The sequence below is a fragment of the Mus pahari genome, chromosome 16, assembly GCF_900095145.1.
Source record: "Mus pahari chromosome 16, PAHARI_EIJ_v1.1, whole genome shotgun sequence".
NCBI lineage: Eukaryota > Metazoa > Chordata > Mammalia > Rodentia > Muridae > Mus > Mus pahari.
In genome coordinates, this window is record NC_034605.1 from 5,635,530 (window position 1) to 5,644,951 (window position 9,422).

A 9,422-nucleotide genomic window follows, 5' to 3' on the forward strand; every position below is an offset into this window, starting at 1 on the left:
ATAATGGCAGAATTCATGGCTGTATTATAGAAATCGGTCCACAGATTTCAAGATAATTCATTTCATTTCTTTCTTTCTTTTCTTTTTTTCCTTTTTCTTTCTTTTTTTTTTTTTTTTTTTTATGTTTTTTGAGACGGGCTTTCTCTGTGTAGCCTGGCTGTCCTGAAACTCACTTTGTAGACCATGCTGGCCTCAAACTCAGAAATTTGCCTGCTTCTGCCTCCTGAGTGCAAGGATTAAAGGCGTGCGCCACCACAGCCTGGCGATAATCCATTTCTTACTTATGAGGATTAGCTTAGAATCTTTGGATTTATGTGTTCCATTTGATATATCCATAGAGATCAGGTAATTATGAAGGGGTCATTGGAGGGGACCTTCAGAAAGTAGAGATAAAATGCAGTCATACAAAGGGCTAACAGGGAAACATGATACATAGAGCATTTAAATGGAAACATAAACTGGAGGGCAGGAGAGATGAGGTTATGTAATAATGGATAAATAAAGGTAAAGTCATTTTTAAAAATCATATGGAAACCTCCTAGTGTAGAATTTTCATATATAATTTAAATTGATTTTTATCATAACATAAGCAACAATAAGTAACTAGACCCCATAGGAAAACAAATAAAAATAAAATAAAACAAATAAAAATCACAGAGCCTAAAACTGGATACCTATTATGGAATTGTTATAAAGTTAGGTTCTATAGATCCCCAAACATTATAATGTATTGCCAGTGCTCTTGTTTCCTTTCAGTACTTGATGGTGAGAACCTATTACTGAAGACACCACATCTGCGAGACATTGAACACAGAGGTATCAAGTTGATACTGACCTTCAAACACCATCCCCACTAACTAGCTCTAATAGTGCTATGAATTATACTAGAGAACAATCAGAACCACAAATCGTATTCAGCTGAGTCCTGCAAGCTAAGTCAAGCTAGCAAGACATGCCCACCAATGTGCAAGTGGTAAAGGTATCACATAAATGTAGACAACCACTCCTTTACTGGATTTAAGTCTGCTCTTCAAGTTCACACTTATACCTAGCACACTTATTATGGCTAAGAAACTGTAGTAAGACTGGTCATTGGCCCTAGGGACAAGAATATTATTATTGCAGTAATAAAAGTTTAATGGCCCTCTTTGTATATTGGAATAAAAATACTAAAATTCAAATAAAAAATACAAATGATACAAAGAATAGGAATGAGAAAGAAGAATGTTAAGTGTGTCCTAACACCTCACATCTCACGATATGACGTGTCACAGTGACAATAACAATTTATCACTGCCATAAAGACACATAAACCAATGAAGCATGATGTAAGATCAAGAAACACATCTCCACAGCCATGCCACCTAATATTTTGGCAAATATTTTTAAAAACACATAGCCTTTTCAGTAAATAGTGCTGAGAAAACTGGATATTTGTAACAGATGATTGAAATTAGGTCCATTTCTCTCACCTGTGCTAAAATCAAGTCAAATGGTTTAAAAACTTTGATATAAAACATAAAGCCTCTAGAATAAAGCAGTGAAAAGAATTCAAGCACAGGCGTAGTCAAGGCACTTCTGACAAAGTCTCTATTTTAGAGAATAATCCTAAGACTTACTATAGGGGATTTCATGAACCTTGTGCACCATGCCAGAATGATTCTGCTGAAGGGACCCTGATACGGGGCCTCTTGAGAGGCTATGCCAGTGCCTGATGAACACAGAAGTGGGTACACACAGTCAGCTATTGGATGGAACACATGGCCCCCAATGGAGGAGCTAGAGAAAGTACCCAAGGAGCTGAAGGGGTCTGCAACCCTATAGGTGGAACAACAATATGAACTCAGTACCCCCAGAGCTCTTGTCTCTAGCTGCAAATGTAGCAGAAGATGGTGTATTCAGCCATCATTGGGAAGAGAGGACCCTTGGTCTTGCAAACTTTATATGACCCAGTACAGGGAAATACCAGGGCCAAGAAGTGGGAGTGGGTGGGTAGGGGAGCAGGGTTGGGGGAGGATATAGGGGTCATTCGGGATAGCATCTAAAATGTAAATGAAGAAAATATCTAATAAAATAATTAAAGAAAAAAAAAGCACAAATGCTAAAAAAACAAAAAACAAAACAAAACAAAACCAAAACCTTGCGCACACTAAAGGTAACAATCAGCAGAGTAGAGATCAAGCCTACAGAACGAGAGAAAAATCGTCACCTATATGTCAGGCATGGAATTAATATGGAAAATATATTTTAAAAAACTGCCAAAAATAAACTGCAAAATCTTAAATTTTCAAATTCAGAAAGCAGGCTAATGAAATGAAAGTCTTTGAAAGACATAATGGACAAGATTTGTAGATATAGATAGCTATAGATGATATAGATAGATTAGATGATATATGTTAGATAGATATAGAAAAGATATATAGATTGATAGGTGTAGATATAGATATATCTTAGCCTAGAACAATTTCTTAACTCTGTTAGTATTGATCAAGAATATAAACAACTCATTTTTATGAGGCAATTACCAGAGTTTAGTATAGTATATGAAGTTGGGCTGTGGAAGACAGAGTCTAAAATGGAGGGACAAAGAGAAGTTCATAGAGAGCATACAGAGATGTTCTGGTGTCCCTGTCCTAAGCCCATTAGTTGCTTCTAGAACAACTTTTAGTTGTCCATCTGCAGGTAAAATGACATAAAGCTTGACCAATTTCTCTGAGACAGACACTAGAAAATCAACATCACTGTACTGGCTAGTTTTGTGTCAACTTGACAGAGGCTGCAGTTATCACAGAGAAAGGACCTTCAGTTGGGGAAATGCCTCCATGAGGTCCAGCTGTAAGGCATTTTCACAATGAGTGATCAAGTGGGGAGGTCCCCTAATGGGTGGTGCCATCTCTGGGCTGGTAGTCTTGGTTCTATAAGACAGCAGGCTGAGCAAGCCAGAAGAAGCAAGCCTGTAAAGAACATCCCTCCATGGCCTCTGCATCAGCTCCTGCTCCCTGACCTGCTTGAGTTCCAGTCCTGACTTCTTTCAGTGATGACCAGTAATGTGGAAATACAAGCTGAATAAACCCTTTCCTCCCCAACTGCTTCTTTGTCATGATATTTGTGCAGGAATAGAAACCCTGACTAAGACAATCACTAAAGACTTTGCAGAGTCTGGAGAGGTTGCTCAGCTGTTGAGAATGTGTACTGGCTGTTTTTGCCGAAGACCCAAATTTGGTTCCTAGCCCACAAATCAGGCAGTTTACAACATCTGCAATTCCAGCTTCTGTTCTCCACAATGCCTGTGCTCGAGCACGCGCGCGCGTGCATGCGCTTGTGTGTGTGTGTGTGTGTGTGTGTGTGTGTGTGCGTGTGTGTGTGTGTTTGTGTTCCAATATACAGACACATAATGAAAAGTAATAAAAATAAAATCCTCCAATCTATCCAAAGCAGATAGCATCTTAAACTACACCATATGTTGTGAGCATCAAGGTGAGAGAACAGAAAGGATGTACTGAGGAGAGAGAAAGCCAGGGCTCCCATATAATACCACCTTTAGATAATTCCTAACAAAACCAAAACTAAACCTCTGTAAGTCCCACACAGAGACAGAAATCAGACATTAAAGTTTAGGGAATATCCAGGGCTTTCAAAGATCACTTAATAGAGTATAAACCCAAACACATAGAAACTGAAGTTTTATAAGTACAGGAAGAGCCACACCTAGGAAATTGAGGGATAGGAAAAGTTACAAAATTAACTTTACAGCCAGCCTCCGTAGAAGAATTTCAAGTGACTCAGCTGAAATAACTGAAAATCTTGAAGGAGGAAAGAGAAAAGGTGCTTATTCTATGTGTGGAGAAACATTTAAATATCTGACCTCTTATCATAGATAGACTAGAAGAAATTGTACGAAGAGACTTAGGTACAAGAAACACCGAATTGTAGCTCCAACTGTAATCAGCAATAATAATGAGGGGGGAAAAAGACAATCTGAGATGAGCAAATGTTCTCAGAATTAATTGTTAACAAAATGCACTACACGAAGTGCTAAAGGATGTTCTGCAGGCAGAAAGCTAATGGCAGCAGATGGTAAGTTGTATAATAAGACAGGATGAGGAGAGCAAGTAAATAAAAAACGTCATTATTTTCCTAGTTTTAATTCCTTTAAAAAGACAACAGGCTACTTAAAGTTAAAGTCTCTTGGTTATTTTGGCTATGAGTTTCCCTATCTTGCTGATTTCTTCAAAGAACCAGCTCTCAGTTCCTATGATTCTTTGTATTGTTTGGTTTCTAGTTGATTGATTTTAGCTCTGCCTTCTACACCTTTTCTGTGCTTATTTCTTTTTTTTTTTTTTCTAGAGCTTCCAGGCCAGGTGTACTTTTAAACTACTGATATGTGAATTTTCTAATTTCTTTTTAGAGGCAGTTAGTATTATGAACTTTCCTCTTAGCACTACTTTAATTGTGTCCCATAAATTTGGGTATGTTGTAATTTCATTTTCCTTGAATTCTAGAAAGTCTCTAATTTCTTTCTTTCTTTCTTCCTTGATGCCAAAAGTATTGAATGGAGAGATGTTCAGTTTCCACGAGTGTGTAGGTTTTCTGGTGTTTCTGTTGTTGTTGAAGTCAAGCTTTAATCCATGGTGGTCTAGTAAGATAAAAAGTATTATATCTTGTATATGTTGAGGCTTGCTTCATGACCTCCTAGATGATCAGTTTTGGAGAAGGATCCATGAGGTACCTCATGAGAAGCAAGTACATTCTTTTCTGTTTGAGTGAAATGTTCTATAGGTGTCTGTTGGGTTTATTTGATTCATAATGTCTTTTAGTTTAATTATTTTTCTGTTAAGTTTTTGTCCGGATGACCTGTCAGTAGGTGAGAGTGTTGAAGTCTTCCACTGTAATGGTTTACATATACTTCGCACAGGGCATGGCACAGGGCATTCAGAATTGTGGCCTTGATGAAATACATGTAGGCTTTTTGGTATAGGTGTGTCACTGTGAGTGTGGGCTTTAAGACCCTTGTTCTAGCTTCCTGGAAGCCAGTCTTCTAGTAGACTTCAGACGAAGATGTAGAACTCTCAGTTCTTCTTGTACCATGTCTGCCTAGACACTGCCATGCTCCTCCCTTGATGATAATGGACTGAACCTCTGAACCTGTAAGCCAGCTCCAATTAAATGTTGTAATTTATAAGACTTGCATTGGTCATTGTGTCTGCTAACAGCAGTAAAACCGTAGCTAAGATACCCACTAGTAATATGTGGAGTTCAATTGAGCAATTTAAGCTTTAGTAATGTGTCTTTTTCAAGTGGGTGCCCTTGTGTTTGGGGTACAGATGTTGAGAATTGAGATATCATCTTGGTAGATTTTTTTTTCTTTGATGAGTATGAAGTGTCCTTTCCTGTCTCTTTTGATTAATTTTGGTTGAAAGACTATTTTATTACATATCAGGATGGATACACCAGCTTGCTTCTTGGTACCATTTGTTTGGAATACTGTTTTCCAGCCTTAAATGTGAAGTGCTATCTATTGTTATTACTGAGGTAGGTTTCTTGTATGCAGCTGAATGATGGATTCTGTTTTCATATCCATTCTGTTAGCCTCTGTCTTTTTATTGGAGAATTGAGTCTACTGGTATTGAGAGATATTAATGACTAGTGATTGTTATTTCTTGTTATTTTGATGGTGGTGGTGTATGTATGTGTATGCGTGCAAGCTTTTCTTAATTTTGCTGGTATGGAATTTTTATTTCCTGCATTTTCTTGAATGTAGTTATCCTTTTGGGGCTGGAATTTTCCTTCCAGTATTTTCTGAAAGGCTGTATTTGTGGATAAATATTTTTTGAATTTGGATTTGTCTGAAATATCTTATTTTCTCCATCTATGGTGATGGAAACTTTGCTGGATATAGTAGTCTAGGTTGGCATCTGTGGGTTTTTTTTGTTTTTTTGGGTTTTTTTTTTGTTTTGTTTTTTTGTTTTGTTTTGTTTTTTGAGGTTTCAAGATATCTGCTCAGGCCCTTCTAGCTTTTAGAAGCTTCTCTGTTGAGAAGTCAGATGTAATTCTGGTAGGTCTGCCTGTGAACGTTAGGTGACCTTTTTCCCTTACTGCTTTTAATATTCTTTCTTTGTTCTTTACATTCTATGCTTTGATTATCACGTGGCAGGAGGATTTTATTTTCTTGTCCAGTTTAATTGGTGTACTATTTCTATGATTTCTTCAGTTTATGTTTTCTTTATTGCTTGTATTTCTACTTTCAGTTCTTGCACAGTTTTGTTTATTAGCTTCACCTTTTTAACTGTATTTTCCTGTATGTAATTAAGGGATTTATTTGTTTCCTCTTTAAAAGCCTCTAGCAGTTGATTCTATTCTCCTGTACTTCTTTAAGGGATTTATTCATTTTCTCTTTAAATAGAGATCATCATTATAAAATTGGACTTGATGCCATTTTCTCATATTTGGGTTGTGTTAGGATGTCTAGGGGTTGCTACGGTAGGGTACCTCTGCTTTGGCAGTGTCAGGTTGCCTTGGCTTCTGTTTCTTGTGTTCTTTGGAGGGCATGTATTGTTCGTTGGCAGAGTATGAGCTAACCTCTTAGGGAGGTTCCTGTCAATAAAGGATTACCTCAAATATCTCTTGCAGATCTGCAGTCATTAGTCCAAAGCCTACCTTTACTTCTGCTACAAATCCTGGAAGGTTGAGATCTTCTACAGAAGATTCTATGAATGCCTTATCGAGAATCTCTTCAAGTGACCTGTTTCCCACAGTCAAACAACAGATATTGTGATGTCTAGGATTATTGGCCATTGCTAGTCCAATTACATATCATTAGGGTTAATATCAGCAGTAACTGTAATCCATTCACCCATGGGTGCTGATTGAGCTTTTAAAGGTCTAAGAACTTTTTATACTTTGCATTTGCAGTTTCAAAGCTAAAATTTCCATTAGTACCTGTTTTGCATCTGGATCTGACATTTCCCTGTTTATAGCAGACATTAATCTATGTAAGAAGTCAGTAAAATACCCTCTGGGGCTTTGCATAATCTTTGTGAATGACATAGACCTTTTTCCTTGTTCTGTTACCTTATTTTAGGCTCTTAAAGTTACCAAAGAAAATTGTATAATAATAGAGTCATTAAAATGCATCTGCTGTTATAAATCATGATATTGACTTTCACATAACAACTGGTCTTTCACAATATTAACACCTTTAGACCTATTACAATTAATTGTAGCTTCTTCTTGCCACCATGTCAGCCACTGTATTTGAGAACTCTTTTCCAGGACAGCTGCTGATTAATCTTTCCATTCATGGGGGATAATACTATTTTGGGTAGCCCAGGTATTTAGCATCTGTCTTGCATAGGGTGAATGTATTCCATAAATTACTATTGATTCTTTAAAATGTTTAACACAACTTGTATTTTAACAGGATTCCAGACTAATTGTTCATTTTGTGAATTTTCACCATTTGGGGCATTTGTTTCATGGTAACTGGGAAAGCTGGTAGAAGTTGTCAACTTTTCTCGGTTGCATTAAGAGGTGGTGCCACAGGTTCAATGGACTGTCTATCTTGATCCATAAAGTCATTATGTACAATAGGTTCACAATTATGTCACTCCTGCTCCCTTACTTCTTTTGTCTCTATTCTCTCAAGCCTTTGTTTTATCATAACTAAGTTTTCTTATTGTACAACTGTTTTTTGTTGTTATACATTTAGTTTTTCAATGCTATTGAGGTTTTTTTTCTTGTTGTACAGTTATTATTTTCACCCTTTTGAGAAGAAATATATAAACACTGTAATTGAAATGAGTGAGGTGCTTACTCCAGTGTCCACAATTGCAATAATTAATGCTATAGATTTTTAGGTAACATTTCTATCACATCAACTACTACTACTACTTGGTCTCATTTTTTTTTTTTACTTAATTAAAATACTGAGTTTATTTCACATGTATATTTCTGTCTCCCTACCATTTCCACATCTGACCACCACTATTACCATGTCCTATCATAACATTCCATACATACTTAAAACCAAGTAAAGGGTGGAGTTCCATCCTTGAAAACTAAACAGGCATTTTTAGACAACACATTCTTGGCAATTAAACCTGGACAACAGTTATCAAACACATTAGGGAAAGTTCTCACTTTGCATTATAAAAAAGACAGCCAGATATCAACTATTACAGAAATGAAGTAAGACAGAATATTTCAAACTGTTTAAACCCTTTCCTTAAAGAGACTTCCTCCACTGCCAGAGATCTTGAATAGCCTCCTGGTCAGTCATCCGGAAACAATTCTTCACATAATTAATGAACTTGGCTTCCACTTTGGGAAGAGAATTGCCTTTTTCTATACCTGCTTGCATTTTTGCCTTATTGTCTTCTACAGAACTAGGTCCTTTTGTTGTTTTAGGAGTTTTTTCCTGTTTTTTGAAGGACTCTTGACCCTTTGATCTTGGTGTTGACAATTTTAAGTCTTTTCCATTTTGGTTTGATTTTTGTGCATTTTTGGCTGGGGTATCTCATACAGATTTCTCCACTGGAACCTTTTCTTCAGTTTCCTCTTCATCAAAATCATCATCATCTTCTTCTTTATCATCCTCGTCATCTGCATCATCGTCCTCATCGTCTTCATCAAGTTTTACTTTTTTCTGTGGATCCTTTTTACCACCTCCAGGAGCAGATCGCTTCCAGACATGCCCAAGAGTTTTACGTCCTCCTCATCTTCATCTTCAGACTCTGCATCTTCCACTACAGCTACTAGAGGCTGTCCACTAATGTGCACAGGCCCTGAACCACACTTCAACCATAAGACCACAGGTGGTGTAATTTCGAAGCCCCCAAGGGAAATTGTTGGTTGTACAGACATTTTCAAAGTTGCCAGTGTTTCTTTAATTGGTCTGCCTTCACAGTTCATTGCTTCTGCCTCTACGATGTGTAACTCATCTTTTGTCCCTGCTCCTAAACTGACCGTTCTTAATGACAACTGGTGCTCATTTTCATCATTATCCACTTTAAAGTGATAGTCTTTGTCAGTCTTTAGTTCACAGCCGAAAAGGTAGTTCTCCTACTCTTGGTCTTAAGGGATCTAAAAATGGAGTTTCCCATTTTTTATTTCAGCAAAAGTTTGTCCAATAATTAAAATTGTCTTTTGTGAAGGTTTACTCTGATTCGCTGACTCAGATGCTCCTCTGTCATTCCTTGCTCTGTGCTCCAGGCTCCTACCACATTAGAGTCTCCCAAGTCTCTCTGGGCATCCAGCCAAACTCAAAATACCTGATGCTTCCTCTGGAGATAATCCCAGGGGAATTTCTCCTCTATGCCTTTCTGTCAGATGGTTCCTGTCCTCTGTTATGCTTCTGTCAAATATCTTCTATTTTATTCAATGTTGGCGGGCTTTCTTCTTCTCCAATCATGTTGGATTTTTCT

The 9,422-nt window shown here is 37.3% G+C and overlaps 1 pseudogene; it reads right to left on the reverse strand.

Moving 5' to 3' along the window:
- Positions 1-8,188: 8,188 nt before the first annotated feature.
- Positions 8,189-8,925, reverse strand: LOC110334237 (annotated as a pseudogene).
- Between the last annotated feature and the right edge of the window lie 497 nt (positions 8,926-9,422).